General features: G+C 44.0%; 11 non-coding genes across 11 annotated transcripts; all 11 read right to left on the reverse strand.

The window, feature by feature from the left end:
- Positions 1 to 822: 822 nt before the first annotated feature.
- Positions 823 to 1,013, reverse strand: LOC141208943 (U2 spliceosomal RNA). Its single transcript, XR_012279153.1, has one exon. It is a non-coding gene; the product is annotated as a U2 spliceosomal RNA (small nuclear RNA).
- A 1,124-nt stretch (positions 1,014 to 2,137) lies between these two features.
- Positions 2,138 to 2,328, reverse strand: LOC141208944 (U2 spliceosomal RNA). Its single transcript, XR_012279154.1, has one exon. It is a non-coding gene; the product is annotated as a U2 spliceosomal RNA (small nuclear RNA).
- Positions 2,329 to 3,452: 1,124 nt separating this feature from the next.
- Positions 3,453 to 3,643, reverse strand: LOC141208945 (U2 spliceosomal RNA). Its single transcript, XR_012279155.1, has one exon. It is a non-coding gene; the product is annotated as a U2 spliceosomal RNA (small nuclear RNA).
- A 1,121-nt stretch (positions 3,644 to 4,764) lies between these two features.
- On the reverse strand, positions 4,765 to 4,955 carry LOC141208946 (U2 spliceosomal RNA). The gene has a single exon (XR_012279156.1). It is a non-coding gene; the product is annotated as a U2 spliceosomal RNA (small nuclear RNA).
- Positions 4,956 to 6,076: 1,121 nt separating this feature from the next.
- LOC141208947 (U2 spliceosomal RNA) lies at positions 6,077 to 6,267 on the reverse strand. Its single transcript, XR_012279157.1, has one exon. It is a non-coding gene; the product is annotated as a U2 spliceosomal RNA (small nuclear RNA).
- A 1,123-nt stretch (positions 6,268 to 7,390) lies between these two features.
- LOC141210107 (U2 spliceosomal RNA) lies at positions 7,391 to 7,581 on the reverse strand. The gene has a single exon (XR_012280285.1). It is a non-coding gene; the product is annotated as a U2 spliceosomal RNA (small nuclear RNA).
- Positions 7,582 to 8,702: 1,121 nt separating this feature from the next.
- Positions 8,703 to 8,893, reverse strand: LOC141208948 (U2 spliceosomal RNA). The gene has a single exon (XR_012279158.1). It is a non-coding gene; the product is annotated as a U2 spliceosomal RNA (small nuclear RNA).
- Positions 8,894 to 10,019: 1,126 nt separating this feature from the next.
- Positions 10,020 to 10,210, reverse strand: LOC141210157 (U2 spliceosomal RNA). Its single transcript, XR_012280334.1, has one exon. It is a non-coding gene; the product is annotated as a U2 spliceosomal RNA (small nuclear RNA).
- A 1,120-nt stretch (positions 10,211 to 11,330) lies between these two features.
- On the reverse strand, positions 11,331 to 11,521 carry LOC141208950 (U2 spliceosomal RNA). The gene has a single exon (XR_012279160.1). It is a non-coding gene; the product is annotated as a U2 spliceosomal RNA (small nuclear RNA).
- A 1,121-nt stretch (positions 11,522 to 12,642) lies between these two features.
- LOC141208951 (U2 spliceosomal RNA) lies at positions 12,643 to 12,833 on the reverse strand. The gene has a single exon (XR_012279161.1). It is a non-coding gene; the product is annotated as a U2 spliceosomal RNA (small nuclear RNA).
- A 1,120-nt stretch (positions 12,834 to 13,953) lies between these two features.
- Positions 13,954 to 14,148, reverse strand: LOC141210636 (U2 spliceosomal RNA). Its single transcript, XR_012280780.1, has one exon. It is a non-coding gene; the product is annotated as a U2 spliceosomal RNA (small nuclear RNA).
- Positions 14,149 to 18,410: the final 4,262 nt, after the last annotated feature.

The following is an 18,410-nucleotide window of genomic DNA, read 5'->3' on the forward strand; positions in this document are numbered from 1 at the left end:
GGAGGGTTGCTGATTAATTACCTCTCCTGCTGCTGCTGCTGCTGGCTGTCCAGCAGCAGACTGAAGGTGGCTGCTGCTGTGCGCAGGTATATAAAGGCTCAGAGCCTATTATGACACGCGCAGCCAGCGTTCCATTGCCACATTCCGTCTACTGCAGGCGGGATACCTGGATGGCTGAATGTCACTGAGAAGCTCACAGAGACCGCCATAAGCAACAGTTTAAAATAATGCCACAGACTAATCAACCAAACTTTTTGGGTTGGTTTCTCTTTTATAGTCTGCAGGCATTAAATGAAAGAAGTCAGTGTTCCAGCAGAGGGAGACAACGTTTCAGAAAAGGCATTGTAGCAAACCAAAAAAGAAAGTTTAAGCGCAGCAGAGTAACCAGCTCACATACCTGTTAGCTCAGGTGAGTTTAAAAGGCTGCTGTTGATAACAAGGGCATTTGCTAAATAGATGGTGTGTGTGCAACAATATACTGAAAGGTCAATTATATTGTGCAGCTTATCTCACCACCTGTAGTTATTTAGGTGAAAGCTCCAAAATGCTTGCCTAATATGTCTGTTTATCCAAAAGGAAGTATAGAGGGAGAGCTAGATAGATAGCATTGCATTACATTACATTACATGGCAATGCAATGCACAGTTGCTGAAGTTGAACCAAAATGAGCTTGTCATCTGGCTTCTGCAACTTTTAACATGAAAAATCCAATGAGGAGAAGAAAAGCAAAGCCAAAGAGTCCATCCCAAAATCCGACAAACAAGCAAAATGAACAAAAAGCATTGAATTCAATTCTTTCTGATTTTAGAAACTGCATTAAAGAAGGGGTGCACCGGTCCTGGAGATACTGCAATACCAGGTCAATGCGTGGAGTGGACAGAGCAAGCTCTTTTTCCATCTCCCTGTTCTAAAAATCCATTTAATATATGGTCCCCAGATAGGGGACGTATCAGATATTAAACTGATAAGAACAGATACTACACTTGATCTTAGCCAAAAGGCCGAGAAGCGATAACCAGAATTGGTTTCCGACTACGGTGCCACCCAAGGATTCTGAAAAGTCCATTTGTGGAGATGGCCACCTGGACTCCCGTTAAGAAGACATGCTGTCAACCTCTAGATCCCTCACATGCCTGCACTTTTCGGCTTGCTGCTGCTGCAATCCACGCGTTTTAGATCTGCATAACTCCACCTCTTTTAGCACAGTACCCTCAACCCCCGGCTGTTCCCACCCACCTCAACACCGTTGGAAGGGAGGAGAACCAATTAAGGCGGGGGGGGGGGGGGTGGAACGAGCAGCTGTCTACCCTTAGCAGGAGGGTTGCTGATTAATTACCTCTCCTGCTGCTGCTGCTGCTGGCTGTCCAGCAGCAGACTGAAGGTGGCTGCTGCTGTGCGCAGGTATATAAAGGCTCAGAGCCTATTATGACACGCGCAGCCAGCGTTCCATTGCCACATTCCGTCTACTGCAGGCGGGATACCTGGATGGCTGAATGTCACTGAGAAGCTCACAGAGACCGCCATAAGCAACAGTTTAAAAGAATGCCACAGACTAATCAACCAAACTTTTTGGGTTGGTTTCTCTTTTATAGTCTGCAGGCATTAAATGAAAGAAGTCAGTGTTCCAGCAGAGGGAGACAACGTTTCAGAAAAGGCATTGTAGCAAACCAAAAAAGAAAGTTTAAGCGCAGCAGAGTAACCAGCTCACATACCTGTTAGCTCAGGTGAGTTTAAAAGGCTGCTGTTGATAACAAGGGCATTTGCTAAATAGATGGTGTGTGTGCAACAATATACTGAAAGGTCAATTATATTGTGCAGCTTATCTCACCACCTGTAGTTATTTAGGTGAAAGCTCCAAAATGCTTGCCTAATATGTCTGTTTATCCAAAAGGAAGTATAGAGGGAGAGCTAGATAGATAGCATTGCATTACATTACATTACATGGCAATGCAATGCACAGTTGCTGAAGTTGAACCAAAATGAGCTTGTCATCTGGCTTCTGCAACTTTTAACATGAAAAATCCAATGAGGAGAAGAAAAGCAAAGCCAAAGAGTCCATCCCAAAATCCGACAAACAAGCAAAATGAACAAAAAGCATTGAATTCAATTCTTTCTGATTTTAGAAACTGCATTAAAGAAGGGGTGCACCGGTCCTGGAGATACTGCAATACCAGGTCAATGCGTGGAGTGGACAGAGCAAGCTCTTTTTCCATCTCCCTGTTCTAAAAATCCATTTAATATATGGTCCCCAGATAGGGGACGTATCAGATATTAAACTGATAAGAACAGATACTACACTTGATCTTAGCCAAAAGGCCGAGAAGCGATAACCAGAATTGGTTTCCGACTACGGTGCCACCCAAGGATTCTGAAAAGTCCATTTGTGGAGATGGCCACCTGGACTCCCGTTAAGAAGACATGCTGTCAACCTCTAGATCCCTCACATGCCTGCACTTTTCGGCTTGCTGCTGCTGCAATCCACGCGTTTTAGATCTGCATAACTCCACCTCTTTTAGCACAGTACCCTCAACCCCCGGCTGTTCCCACCCACCTCAACACCGTTGGAAGGGAGGAGAACCAATTAAGGCGGGGGGGGGGGGGGTGGAACGAGCAGCTGTCTACCCTTAGCAGGAGGGTTGCTGATTAATTACCTCTCCTGCTGCTGCTGCTGCTGGCTGTCCAGCAGCAGACTGAAGGTGGCTGCTGCTGTGCGCAGGTATATAAAGGCTCAGAGCCTATTATGACACGCGCAGCCAGCGTTCCATTGCCACATTCCGTCTACTGCAGGCGGGATACCTGGATGGCTGAATGTCACTGAGAAGCTCACAGAGACCGCCATAAGCAACAGTTTAAAAGAATGCCACAGACTAATCAACCAAACTTTTTGGGTTGGTTTCTCTTTTATAGTCTGCAGGCATTAAATGAAAGAAGTCAGTGTTCCAGCAGAGGGAGACAACGTTTCAGAAAAGGCATTGTAGCAAACCAAAAAAGAAATTTTAAGCGCAGCAGAGTAACCAGCTCACATACCTGTTAGCTCAGGTGAGTTTAAAAGGCTGCTGTTGATAACAAGGGCATTTGCTAAATAGATGGTGTGTGTGCAACAATATACTGAAAGGTCAATTATATTGTGCAGCTTATCTCACCACCTGTAGTTATTTAGGTGAAAGCTCCAAAATGCTTGCCTAATATGTCTGTTTATCCAAAAGGAAGTATAGAGGGAGAGCTAGATAGATAGCATTGCATTACATTACATTACATGGCAATGCAATGCACAGTTGCTGAAGTTGAACCAAAATGAGCTTGTCATCTGGCTTCTGCAACTTTTAACATGAAAAATCCAATGAGGAGAAGAAAAGCAAAGCCAAAGAGTCCATCCCAAAATCCGACAAACAAGCAAAATGAACAAAAAGCATTGAATTCAATTCTTTCTGATTTTAGAAACTGCATTAAAGAAGGGGTGCACCGGTCCTGGAGATACTGCAATACCAGGTCAATGCGTGGAGTGGACAGAGCAAGCTCTTTTTCCATCTCCCTGTTCTAAAAATCCATTTAATATATGGTCCCCAGATAGGGGACGTATCAGATATTAAACTGATAAGAACAGATACTACACTTGATCTTAGCCAAAAGGCCGAGAAGCGATAACCAGAATTGGTTTCCGACTACGGTGCCACCCAAGGATTCTGAAAAGTCCATTTGTGGAGATGGCCACCTGGACTCCCGTTAAGAAGACATGCTGTCAACCTCTAGATCCCTCACATGCCTGCACTTTTCGGCTTGCTGCTGCTGCAATCCACGCATTTTAGATCTGCATAACTCCACCTCTTTTAGCACAGTACCCTCAACCCCCGGCTGTTCCCACCCGCCTCAACACCGTTGGAAGGGAGGAGAACCAATTAAGGCGGGGGGGGGGGTGGAACGAGCAGCTGTCTACCCTTAGCAGGAGGGTTGCTGATTAATTACCTCTCCTGCTGCTGCTGCTGCTGGCTGTCCAGCAGCAGACTGAAGGTGGCTGCTGCTGTGCGCAGGTATATAAAGGCTCAGAGCCTATTATGACACGCGCAGCCAGCGTTCCATTGCCACATTCCGTCTACTGCAGGCGGGATACCTGGATGGCTGAATGTCACTGAGAAGCTCACAGAGACCGCCATAAGCAACAGTTTAAAAGAATGCCACAGACTAATCAACCAAACTTTTTGGGTTGGTTTCTCTTTTATAGTCTGCAGGCATTAAATGAAAGAAGTCAGTGTTCCAGCAGAGGGAGACAACGTTTCAGAAAAGGCATTGTAGCAAACCAAAAAAGAAATTTTAAGCGCAGCAGAGTAACCAGCTCACATACCTGTTAGCTCAGGTGAGTTTAAAAGGCTGCTGTTGATAACAAGGGCATTTGCTAAATAGATGGTGTGTGTGCAACAATATACTGAAAGGTCAATTATATTGTGCAGCTTATCTCACCACCTGTAGTTATTTAGGTGAAAGCTCCAAAATGCTTGCCTAATATGTCTGTTTATCCAAAAGGAAGTATAGAGGGAGAGCTAGATAGATAGCATTGCATTACATTACATTACATGGCAATGCAATGCACAGTTGCTGAAGTTGAACCAAAATGAGCTTGTCATCTGGCTTCTGCAACTTTTAACATGAAAAATCCTATGAGGAGAAGAAAAGCAAAGCCAAAGAGTCCATCCCAAAATCCGACAAACAAGCAAAATGAACAAAAAGCATTGAATTCAATTCTTTCTGATTTTAGAAACTGCATTAAAGAAGGGGTGCACCGGTCCTGGAGATACTGCAATACCAGGTCAATGCGTGGAGTGGACAGAGCAAGCTCTTTTTCCATCTCCCTGTTCTAAAAATCCATTTAATATATGGTCCCCAGATAGGGGACGTATCAGATATTAAACTGATAAGAACAGATACTACACTTGATCTTAGCCAAAAGGCCGAGAAGCGATAACCAGAATTGGTTTCCGACTACGGTGCCACCCAAGGATTCTGAAAAGTCCATTTGTGGAGATGGCCACCTGGACTCCCGTTAAGAAGACATGCTGTCAACCTCTAGATCCCTCACATGCCTGCACTTTTCGGCTTGCTGCTGCTGCAATCCACGCATTTTAGATCTGCATAACTCCACCTCTTTTAGCACAGTACCCTCAACCCCCGGCTGTTCCCACCCGCCTCAACACCGTTGGAAGGGAGGAGAACCAATTAAGGCGGGGGGGGGGGTGGAACGAGCAGCTGTCTACCCTTAGCAGGAGGGTTGCTGATTAATTACCTCTCCTGCTGCTGCTGCTGCTGGCTGTCCAGCAGCAGACTGAAGGTGGCTGCTGCTGTGCGCAGGTATATAAAGGCTCAGAGCCTATTATGACACGCGCAGCCAGCGTTCCATTGCCACATTCCGTCTACTGCAGGCGGGATACCTGGATGGCTGAATGTCACTGAGAAGCTCACAGAGACCGCCATAAGCAACAGTTTAAAAGAATGCCACAGACTAATCAACCAAACTTTTTGGGTTGGTTTCTCTTTTATAGTCTGCAGGCATTAAATGAAAGAAGTCAGTGTTCCAGCAGAGGGAGACAACGTTTCAGAAAAGGCATTGTAGCAAACCAAAAAAGAAATTTTAAGCGCAGCAGAGTAACCAGCTCACATACCTGTTAGCTCAGGTGAGTTTAAAAGGCTGCTGTTGATAACAAGGGCATTTGCTAAATAGATGGTGTGTGTGCAACAATATACTGAAAGGTCAATTATATTGTGCAGCTTATCTCACCACCTGTAGTTATTTAGGTGAAAGCTCCAAAATGCTTGCCTAATATGTCTGTTTATCCAAAAGGAAGTATAGAGGGAGAGCTAGATAGATAGCATTGCATTACATTACATTACATGGCAATGCAATGCACAGTTGCTGAAGTTGAACCAAAATGAGCTTGTCATCTGGCTTCTGCAACTTTTAACATGAAAAATCCAATGAGGAGAAGAAAAGCAAAGCCAAAGAGTCCATCCCAAAATCCGACAAACAAGCAAAATGAACAAAAAGCATTGAATTCAATTCTTTCTGATTTTAGAAACTGCATTAAAGAAGGGGTGCACCGGTCCTGGAGATACTGCAATACCAGGTCAATGCGTGGAGTGGACAGAGCAAGCTCTTTTTCCATCTCCCTGTTCTAAAAATCCATTTAATATATGGTCCCCAGATAGGGGACGTATCAGATATTAAACTGATAAGAACAGATACTACACTTGATCTTAGCCAAAAGGCCGAGAAGCGATAACCAGAATTGGTTTCCGACTACGGTGCCACCCAAGGATTCTGAAAAGTCCATTTGTGGAGATGGCCACCTGGACTCCCGTTAAGAAGACATGCTGTCAACCTCTAGATCCCTCACATGCCTGCACTTTTCGGCTTGCTGCTGCTGCAATCCACGCGTTTTAGATCTGCATAACTCCACCTCTTTTAGCACAGTACCCTCAACCCCCGGCTGTTCCCACCCGCCTCAACACCGTTGGAAGGGAGGAGAACCAATTAAGGCGGGGGGGGGGTGGAACGAGCAGCTGTCTACCCTTAGCAGGAGGGTTGCTGATTAATTACCTCTCCTGCTGCTGCTGCTGCTGCTGGCTGTCCAGCAGCAGACTGAAGGTGGCTGCTGCTGTGCGCAGGTATATAAAGGCTCAGAGCCTATTATGACACGCGCAGCCAGCGTTCCATTGCCACATTCCGTCTACTGCAGGCGGGATACCTGGATGGCTGAATGTCACTGACAAGCTCACAGAGACCGCCATAAGCAACAGTTTAAAAGAATGCCACAGACTAATCAACCAAACTTTTTGGGTTGGTTTCTCTTTTATAGTCTGCAGGCATTAAATGAAAGAAGTCAGTGTTCCAGCAGAGGGAGACAACGTTTCAGAAAAGGCATTGTAGCAAACCAAAAAAGAAATTTTAAGCGCAGCAGAGTAACCAGCTCACATACCTGTTAGCTCAGGTGAGTTTAAAAGGCTGCTGTTGATAACAAGGGCATTTGCTAAATAGATGGTGTGTGTGCAACAATATACTGAAAGGTCAATTATATTGTGCAGCTTATCTCACCACCTGTAGTTATTTAGGTTAAAGCTCCAAAATGCTTGCCTAATATGTCTGTTTATCCAAAAGGAAGTATAGAGGGAGAGCTAGATAGATAGCATTGCATTACATTACATTACATGGCAATGCAATGCACAGTTGCTGAAGTTGAACCAAAATGAGCTTGTCATCTGGCTTCTGCAACTTTTAACATGAAAAATCCAATGAGGAGAAGAAAAGCAAAGCCAAAGAGTCCATCCCAAAATCCGACAAACAAGCAAAATGAACAAAAAGCATTGAATTCAATTCTTTCTGATTTTAGAAACTGCATTAAAGAAGGGGTGCACCGGTCCTGGAGATACTGCAATACCAGGTCAATGCGTGGAGTGGACAGAGCAAGCTCTTTTTCCATCTCCCTGTTCTAAAAATCCATTTAATATATGGTCCCCAGATAGGGGATGTATCAGATATTAAACTGATAAGAACAGATACTACACTTGATCTTAGCCAAAAGGCCGAGAAGCGATAACCAGAATTGGTTTCCGACTACGGTGCCACCCAAGGATTCTGAAAAGTCCATTTGTGGAGATGGCCACCTGGACTCCCGTTAAGAAGACATGCTGTCAACCTCTAGATCCCTCACATGCCTGCACTTTTCGGCTTGCTGCTGCTGCAATCCACGCGTTTTAGATCTGCATAACTCCACCTCTTTTAGCACAGTACCCTCAACCCCCGGCTGTTCCCACCCGCCTCAACACCGTTGGAAGGGAGGAGAACCAATTAAGGCGGGGGGGGGGGTGGAACGAGCAGCTGTCTACCCTTAGCAGGAGGGTTGCTGATTAATTACCTCTCCTGCTGCTGCTGCTGCTGGCTGTCCAGCAGCAGACTGAAGGTGGCTGCTGCTGTGCGCAGGTATATAAAGGCTCAGAGCCTATTATGACACGCGCAGCCAGCGTTCCATTGCCACATTCCGTCTACTGCAGGCGGGATACCTGGATGGCTGAATGTCACTGAGAAGCTCACAGAGACCGCCATAAGCAACAGTTTAAAAGAATGCCACAGACTAATCAACCAAACTTTTTGGGTTGGTTTCTCTTTTATAGTCTGCAGGCATTAAATGAAAGAAGTCAGTGTTCCAGCAGAGGGAGACAACGTTTCAGAAAAGGCATTGTAGCAAACCAAAAAAGAAGTTTTAAGCGCAGCAGAGTAACCAGCTCACATACCTGTTAGCTCAGGTGAGTTTAAAAGGCTGCTGTTGATAACAAGGGCATTTGCTAAATAGATGGTGTGTGTGCAACAATATACTGAAAGGTCAATTATATTGTGCAGCTTATCTCACCACCTGTAGTTATTTAGGTGAAAGCTCCAAAATGCTTGCCTAATATGTCTGTTTATCCAAAAGGAAGTATAGAGGGAGAGCTAGATAGATAGCATTGCATTACATTACATTACATGGCAATGCAATGCACAGTTGCTGAAGTTGAACCAAAATGAGCTTGTCATCTGGCTTCTGCAACTTTTAACATGAAAAATCCAATGAGGAGAAGAAAAGCAAAGCCAAAGAGTCCATCCCAAAATCCGACAAACAAGCAAAATGAACAAAAAGCATTGAATTCAATTCTTTCTGATTTTAGAAACTGCATTAAAGAAGGGGTGCACCGGTCCTGGAGATACTGCAATACCAGGTCAATGCGTGGAGTGGACAGAGCAAGCTCTTTTTCCATCTCCCTGTTCTAAAAATCCATTTAATATATGGTCCCCAGATAGGGGACGTATCAGATATTAAACTGATAAGAACAGATACTACACTTGATCTTAGCCAAAAGGCCGAGAAGCGATAACCAGAATTGGTTTCCGACTACGGTGCCACCCAAGGATTCTGAAAAGTCCATTTGTGGAGATGGCCACCTGGACTCCCGTTAAGAAGACATGCTGTCAACCTCTAGATCCCTCACATGCCTGCACTTTTCGGCTTGCTGCTGCTGCAATCCACGCGTTTTAGATCTGCATAACTCCACCTCTTTTAGCACAGTACCCTCAACCCCCGGCTGTTCCCACCCGCCTCAACACCGTTGGAAGGGAGGAGAACCAATTAAGGCGGGGGGGGGGGGGGGGTGGAACGAGCAGCTGTCTACCCTTAGCAGGAGGGTTGCTGATTAATTACCTCTCCTGCTGCTGCTGCTGCTGGCTGTCCAGCAGCAGACTGAAGGTGGCTGCTGCTGTGCGCAGGTATATAAAGGCTCAGAGCCTATTATGACACGCGCAGCCAGCGTTCCATTGCCACATTCCGTCTACTGCAGGCGGGATACCTGGATGGCTGAATGTCACTGAGAAGCTCACAGAGACCGCCATAAGCAACAGTTTAAAAGAATGCCACAGACTAATCAACCAAACTTTTTGGGTTGGTTTCTCTTTTATAGTCTGCAGGCATTAAATGAAAGAAGTCAGTGTTCCAGCAGAGGGAGACAACGTTTCAGAAAAGGCATTGTAGCAAACCAAAAAAGAAATTTTAAGCGCAGCAGAGTAACCAGCTCACATACCTGTTAGCTCAGGTGAGTTTAAAAGGCTGCTGTTGATAACAAGGGCATTTGCTAAATAGATGGTGTGTGTGCAACAATATACTGAAAGGTCAATTATATTGTGCAGCTTATCTCACCACCTGTAGTTATTTAGGTGAAAGCTCCAAAATGCTTGCCTAATATGTCTGTTTATCATAAAGGAAGTATAGAGGGAGAGCTAGATAGATAGCATTGCATTACATTACATTACATGGCAATGCAATGCACAGTTGCTGAAGTTGAACCAAAATGAGCTTGTCATCTGGCTTCTGCAACTTTTAACATGAAAAATCCAATGAGGAGAAGAAAAGCAAAGCCAAAGAGTCCATCCCAAAATCCGACAAACAAGCAAAATGAACAAAAAGCATTGAATTCAATTCTTTCTGATTTTAGAAACTGCATTAAAGAAGGGGTGCACCGGTCCTGGAGATACTGCAATACCGGGTCAATGCGTGGAGTGGACAGAGCAAGCTCTTTTTCCATCTCCCTGTTCTAAAAATCCATTTAATATATGGTCCCCAGATAGGGGACGTATCAGATATTAAACTGATAAGAACAGATACTACACTTGATCTTAGCCAAAAGGCCGAGAAGCGATAACCAGAATTGGTTTCCGACTACGGTGCCACCCAAGGATTCTGAAAAGTCCATTTGTGGAGATGGCCACCTGGACTCTCGTTAAGAAGACATTCTGTCAACCTCTAGATCCCTCACATGCCTGCACTTTTCGGCTTGCTGCTGCTGCAATCCACGCGTTTTAGATCTGCATAACTCCACCTCTTTTAGCACAGTACCCTCAACCCCCGGCTGTTCCCACCCGCCTCAACACCGTTGGAAGGGAGGAGAACCAATTAAGGCGGGGGGGGGGTGGAACGAGCAGCTGTCTACCCTTAGCAGGAGGGTTGCTGATTAATTACCTCTCCTGCTGCTGCTGCTGCTGGCTGTCCAGCAGCAGACTGAAGGTGGCTGCTGCTGTGCGCAGGTATATAAAGGCTCAGAGCCTATTATGACACGCGCAGCCAGCGTTCCATTGCCACATTCCGTCTACTGCAGGCGGGATACCTGGATGGCTGAATGTCACTGAGAAGCTCACAGAGACCGCCATAAGCAACAGTTTAAAAGAATGCCACAGACTAATCAACCAAACTTTTTGGGTTGGTTTCTCTTTTATAGTCTGCAGGCATTAAATGAAAGAAGTCAGTGTTCCAGCAGAGGGAGACAACGTTTCAGAAAAGGCATTGTAGCAAACCAAAAAAGAAATTTTAAGCGCAGCAGAGTAACCAGCTCACATACCTGTTAGCTCAGGTGAGTTTAAAAGGCTGCTGTTGATAACAAGGGCATTTGCTAAATAGATGGTGTGTGTGCAACAATATACTGAAAGGTCAATTATATTGTGCAGCTTATCTCACCACCTGTAGTTATTTAGGTGAAAGCTCCAAAATGCTTGCCTAATATGTCTGTTTATCCAAAAGGAAGTATAGAGGGAGAGCTAGATAGATAGCATTGCATTACATTACATTACATGGCAATGCAATGCACAGTTGCTGAAGTTGAACCAAAATGAGCTTGTCATCTGGCTTCTGCAACTTTTAACATGAAAAATCCAATGAGGAGAAGAAAAGCAAAGCCAAAGAGTCCATCCCAAAATCCGACAAACAAGCAAAATGAACAAAAAGCATTGAATTCAATTCTTTCTGATTTTAGAAACTGCATTAAAGAAGGGGTGCACCGGTCCTGGAGATACTGCAATACCAGGTCAATGCGTGGAGTGGACAGAGCAAGCTCTTTTTCCATCTCCCTGTTCTAAAAATCCATTTAATATATGGTCCCCAGATAGGGGACGTATCAGATATTAAACTGATAAGAACAGATACTACACTTGATCTTAGCCAAAAGGCCGAGAAGCGATAACCAGAATTGGTTTCCGACTACGGTGCCACCCAAGGATTCTGAAAAGTCCATTTGTGGAGATGGCCACCTGGACTCCCGTTAAGAAGACATGCTGTCAACCTCTAGATCCCTCACATGCCTGCACTTTTCGGCTTGCTGCTGCTGCAATCCACGCGTTTTAGATCTGCATAACTCCACCTCTTTTAGCACAGTACCCTCAACCCCCGGCTGTTCCCACCCGCCTCAACACCGTTGGAAGGGAGGAGAACCAATTAAGGCGGGGGGGGGGGTGGAACGAGCAGCTGTCTACCCTTAGCAGGAGGGTTGCTGATTAATTACCTCTCCTGCTGCTGCTGCTGCTGGCTGTCCAGCAGCAGACTGAAGGTGGCTGCTGCTGTGCGCAGGTATATAAAGGCTCAGAGCCTATTATGACACGCGCAGCCAGCGTTCCATTGCCACATTCCGTCTACTGCAGGCGGGATACCTGGATGGCTGAATGTCACTGAGAAGCTCACAGAGACCGCCATAAGCAACAGTTTAAAAGAATGCCACAGACTAATCAACCAAACTTTTTGGGTTGGTTTCTCTTTTATAGTCTGCAGGCATTAAATGAAAGAAGTCAGTGTTCCAGCAGAGGGAGACAACGTTTCAGAAAAGGCATTGTAGCAAACCAAAAAAGAAATTTTAAGCGCAGCAGAGTAACCAGCTCACATACCTGTTAGCTCAGGTGAGTTTAAAAGGCTGCTGTTGATAACAAGGGCATTTGCTAAATAGATGGTGTGTGTGCAACAATATACTGAAAGGTCAATTATATTGTGCAGCTTATCTCACCACCTGTAGTTATTTAGGTGAAAGCTCCAAAATGCTTGCCTAATATGTCTGTTTATCATAAAGGAAGTATAGAGGGAGAGCTAGATAGATAGCATTGCATTACATTACATTACATGGCAATGCAATGCACAGTTGCTGAAGTTGAACCAAAATGAGCTTGTCATCTGGCTTCTGCAACTTTTAACATGAAAAATCCAATGAGGAGAAGAAAAGCAAAGCCAAAGAGTCCATCCCAAAATCCGACAAACAAGCAAAATGAACAAAAAGCATTGAATTCAATTCTTTCTGATTTTAGAAACTGCATTAAAGAAGGGGTGCACCGGTCCTGGAGATACTGCAATACCAGGTCAATGCGTGGAGTGGACAGAGCAAGCTCTTTTTCCATCTCCCTGTTCTAAAAATCCATTTAATATATGGTCCCCAGATAGGGGACGTATCAGATATTAAACTGATAAGAACAGATACTACACTTGATCTTAGCCAAAAGGCCGAGAAGCGATAACCAGAATTGGTTTCCGACTACGGTGCCACCCAAGGATTCTGAAAAGTCCATTTGTGGAGATGGCCACCTGGACTCCCGTTAAGAAGACATTCTGTCAACCTCTAGATCCCTCACATGCCTGCACTTTTCGGCTTGCTGCTGCTGCAGTCCACGCGTTTTAGATCTGCATAACTCCACCTCTTTTAGCACAGTACCCTCAACCCCCGGCTGTTCCCACCCGCCTCAACACCGTTGGAAGGGAGGAGAACCAATTAAGGCGGGGGGGGGGTGGAACGAGCAGCTGTCTACCCTTAGCAGGAGGGTTGCTGATTAATTACCTCTCCTGCTGCTGCTGCTGCTGGCTGTCCAGCAGCAGACTGAAGGTGGCTGCTGCTGTGCGCAGGTATATAAAGGCTCAGAGCCTATTATGACACGCGCAGCCAGCGTTCCATTGCCACATTCCGTCTACTGCAGGCGGGATACCTGGATGGCTGAATGTCACTGAGAAGCTCACAGAGACCGCCATAAGCAACAGTTTAAAAGAATGCCACAGACTAATCAACCAAACTTTTTGGGTTGGTTTCTCTTTTATAGTCTGCAGGCATTAAATGAAAGAAGTCAGTGTTCCAGCAGAGGGAGACAACGTTTCAGAAAAGGCATTGTAGCAAACCAAAAAAGAAATTTTAAGCGCAGCAGAGTAACCAGCTCACAAACCTGTTAGCTCAGGTGAGTTTAAAAGGCTGCTGTTGATAACAAGGGCATTTGCTAAATAGATGGTGTGTGTGCAACAATATACTGAAAGGTCAATTATATTGTGCAGCTTATCTCACCACCTGTAGTTATTTAGGTGAAAGCTCCAAAATGCTTGCCTAATATGTCTGTTTATCCAAAAGGAAGTATAGAGGGAGAGCTAGATAGATAGCATTGCATTACATTACATTACATGGCAATGCAATGCACAGTTGCTGAAGTTGAACCAAAATGAGCTTGTCATCTGGCTTCTGCAACTTTTAACATGAAAAATCCAATGAGGAGAAGAAAAGCAAAGCCAAAGAGTCCATCCCAAAATCCGACAAACAAGCAAAATGAACAAAAAGCATTGAATTCAATTCTTTCTGATTTTAGAAACTGCATTAAAGAAGGGGTGCACCGGTCCTGGAGATACTGCAATACCAGGTCAATGCGTGGAGTGGACAGAGCAAGCTCTTTTTCCATCTCCCTGTTCTAAAAATCCATTTAATATATGGTCCCCAGATAGGGGACGTATCAGATATTAAACTGATAAGAACAGATTTTTTTTTTTTTTTTTTTTTATACCATTCAGTAAAATTTTTCAAGCAACAATCAATAGTATAAAAACTCATACTACGTTGCCCAGTCTTACATCATAATGGTACTTTCTTTATTTCATATTTATAACTTTATACTGAAACAGTTGTAATACCTTTTGAATGGACAAAAAACTGTAAAACATACCATTATCATAAAAAAAGACAGATCACAACACTTAAACAAGGACTTACTGGTACTTTACCAGTGACCTCCATTTTTTGACTTTCCAAAAACCTTCTGAATCAAAGCCACCACCGCCACGGCTGTCCCATAAATAAACTATGTATAACCTTGACAAAACCATCCTAACACAATTATTAACTGAGATTATTTTCCTTTTAAATAAACACAAATTCCTAACGTCCCACAGACTTTCTATTACACATGCCATTATCAACCACAACAATCTCTCTTTCACCCGGCTACTTGCACCCATCCCAAACATTACCACTCTCCAATTTATAAAATTCACGCCCGCTAGTTCCTTGCATAAACCACCCACTCCCTTCCAAACACTCTGAGCATAATCACAATTCCAAACCAAATGCATAACAGTTTCACTCGCCCCACATCCATCCCTCGGACATACCTCTGTTCTAATCAGATCCCTCCTCTTCTGTACCTCTCTCACAGGCAAAATCTCATGCAAACTCATCCATACGATATCACGCTGCCTATTCGATATTCCTTTTATACTCAGGTTCCTCCATACACACAACGCTTCACTCGATCTCAAGCCCCCAATGTTACATTCAAACTCTCTAACACGCATCCTTCTCCTTACATTCCTTATCACTTTGAAATCACCCATAGGAACATCCAACAAATCATGCTTGACAACAAATTTTTCAACAAACTCATACCACACTGGACATTTAAACGAAACAGGCACTCTTGCATCCCTTCTCATCCATTTCAACCCAAACAACATCCATCCAGCCATATATTTAATCATAAAAGCCGTCTTGTTATCCCTACCTAACAGAACAACCACTGTTTTAATATAATTTAAACCAAGACAAATTTCAAAATTTGGGAAATCCATTCCCCCATGTTCACGTAACTTACACAAATATTCCCTTTTAAGTTTTTCCATCTTACTTCCCCAATAAAACGTAAAAATTAGCTTCTCAATCCGCCTAAAACCCCTATAAGGGGCTGGAAAAACCACGGACACAAAAAGTAACATAGGAAGAATCACTGACTTAATAATAAGGACTTTGCCTGACAATGTCAAGTCCCGCAACCTCCAAAAATTTAACTTTTGTTCAATCCTCTTACCGCATTCATCCCAACTCTCATTCCCTTTCAGATCTTTGTTAAACCACACCCCCAGAACCTTAATAGCACCTTCTTCACATATCACACCATCCATCCTAACACTCGAATCCCCAAAACACTTAAAGCTACACTTCCCCCAATTCACCCTAAAACCAGATGCACCACAAAAGAAATCTAAAAGCAACCTTGCTCGATTCATAGCAGCCATATTATCACTCACCACAACAACATCGTCCATATACCCCATTACCTTTACAGTCTTTCCACCACTCCCTGGGATTAGAAGACCATTCATCACTTTCTCTTTCCGAATCATGCACAACAGGGGCTCAATCACACTTATAAACAGGACAGGGGACAACGGACACCCCTGCCTGACCCCTGATTTTATGCACACCTTCTCACTCAAACATCCATTCACTAACACTTCACTCACCACACCATCATACAAACACCTTATCGCCTTCACAAAAACACTAGGAAAACCCATCCTAACTAACACCTCAAACATAAACGCATGCGACACTCTATCAAAAGCTTTCTCAAAATCCACACAAAAAACCATACATTTCCCCTTCCTAAACATACAATCTCCAATTACGTCCCTCAACAACAAGAGGTTATCAGTCATACACCTACCTGGCACCGCGCACACTTGATCAACACCAACCACACTTCCAATCACCCCACGCATACGGTTAGCCAGAATTTTGCTAAAGACTTTGTAATCTGCATTGAGTAATGTAATCGGCCTCCAATTACGCAAATTCTTTTTCTCACCCTTCTTATATAGTAAAACAACTACTCCTTCTTTCATGGAATTACAAAGTACACCATTCATCCACATATATTGACATACCTCCACAAAATCAACACCAATCACATCCCATGCTTTTACATAAAACTCCACAGGCAACCCATCTTTCCCAGGTGTTTTATTCTTTTTCGCACCATCCACCGCCTTTTTAACCTCATCAAAAACAATATCCTCACTCAAACACTCACGTTCCCCTGATTCAAGCTGACTCTCCAACATACCTAACACATGCTCTTTCAAACCCCCATCCACCCATTTAGACTCAAATAAACTACTATAGAAACTATGTACCTCATCCAACACTTCCCTTCCAACCACAGTCATACCATTATCATTTTCAACCTCATCCAACTCATCTTTCTTACTGCACATTTTTTTAAAAAAGTACCTCGTACACTTCTCATCCATATCCAAATGCTCAACTCTCGTCCTAAAAATAATTTCCTTCCCACGCTTTTCCAAAACACGCTTCATCTCATCTCTCGCTCCTCTGAGTTGATCACTAACATCAATTCCTTTCATACTCATTTTATGTAACCACTCAATCCTCATATTTAAATCTTTAAATCTGCCTCTTTCAATTGCTGCTTTTTTATAACCCCACCTCCTAAAAAAATTCTTAATTTCCACTTTCACCCAATCCCACCATACAGTCACATCCACAAAATTATTTTTCCTAGACCTCCACCATTCATACTTACTTTCGAAGTCTCTCATAACCCTAACATCCTCTAACAACCTAACATTTAGCTTCCATACCCCAACACCATGCACCATTTTTTTATCACCTTCAAACATACCCCACAAACATTCATGGTCTGTGAAAGAAAAAACATGCTGTTTAAAAAATTTACACACCAAACCTCTATTTGTATACAGCATGCGGTCAATCCTGGACACTATTCCTCCCCTATCAGCTCTATATGTGGCCGGTGGTGGCTTACTCAAAAATTCCGCTGCATCTAAAAAAGAAAAATCAGATGTAATTTGATTAAGGACCTTACCTGTGACATCAATTTCCCCTTCAGAAACACAATTGAAATCACCAACTAATAATATTGGAATCCTTCCAGGCAAAAAAAAACGTATTTTCTCTAATAGTGCTAACCTATCCCCTTTGTTAATTGGACAATACACGTTAACAATTTTCACCCTCCACCCTCTCCCCTTAACCACTGCCATTATACAACGACCTGGCTCCACCACCATATAATTTTCAAAACTTAAATCCCTATTCCCCAACAAAATCCCCACACCATCATTTTTGTTTGTCATTGAACCTGACCAAATGCTATGCCCATATACCCAGTCCTTTTCAGGAGGTGACTCTTCAATTCCGCACTCTTGCAGACAGTAGATATTTGCTCCAAGATTTTTTAGTTCTTCCAGTATAGCCAATCTTCTAGGCTTAGATTTTATAAGCCTTACATTTACTGACAGTACACTACAGCCCACGTTGGAGCCCATTTTTTAACCATATTTGGTAAAAAAGAACATACCCCCCACCGAAGAGTCAACCTTTCTCGTCTTGAAACTCGATTCCTGATGTTAAGCACAGAATGCTGGCCCCCTCCTCCAAAAAAGACCTCCTAGGAGAGGCACTGTAGCTCTCGGAATAGCTCCTATCACTTAAGGGGCTGATGCTCCCAATACTGGCAGGTGAAATATCTGGTCGGAACTTCTTTGCAGAAGACACATCAGAGTCCTCATCAGGGGGCCTCACCACAGCCCCGGTGAAGTCACCCTGGCCACCACCACCTTCTTGAATGGCCTCTGAGCTTTCCAAAGCCAACACCGGCGTTGTGGAGAGTGAACCGCTCACTTCTCCCTCACCACTCACATCAAGCAGAATTGACATATCTGCAGGCTCCATCTCAACAGCGCTTCCACCAGCAGGATCAGGTGCTTCCTCCATCACTTCCATGAAGTCCCTTACTGCCTCAATCGCCTCACCAATAGTGGCGGCAGTACTAGGACGTGGGGACACGGCCTCTGCATATGACCTGGAACGATGGGGACAGTCCTTGAAAGCGTGTCCCTCCTCCCCACACGCATTACAGACCATGGAGTTAGTACATTCCATTGCCAGATGACCCTCTTTATTGCATTTCCCACAAAACTTCTCCACCGTGCAGTCCTCTTGGTAGTGTCCAAAGGATTTACACT

Source organism: Phyllobates terribilis, unplaced genomic scaffold (genome assembly GCF_046119375.1).
Source record: "Phyllobates terribilis strain yellow unplaced genomic scaffold, ASM4611937v1 Scaffold_169__1_contigs__length_4117513, whole genome shotgun sequence".
Lineage (NCBI taxonomy): Eukaryota > Metazoa > Chordata > Amphibia > Anura > Dendrobatidae > Phyllobates > Phyllobates terribilis.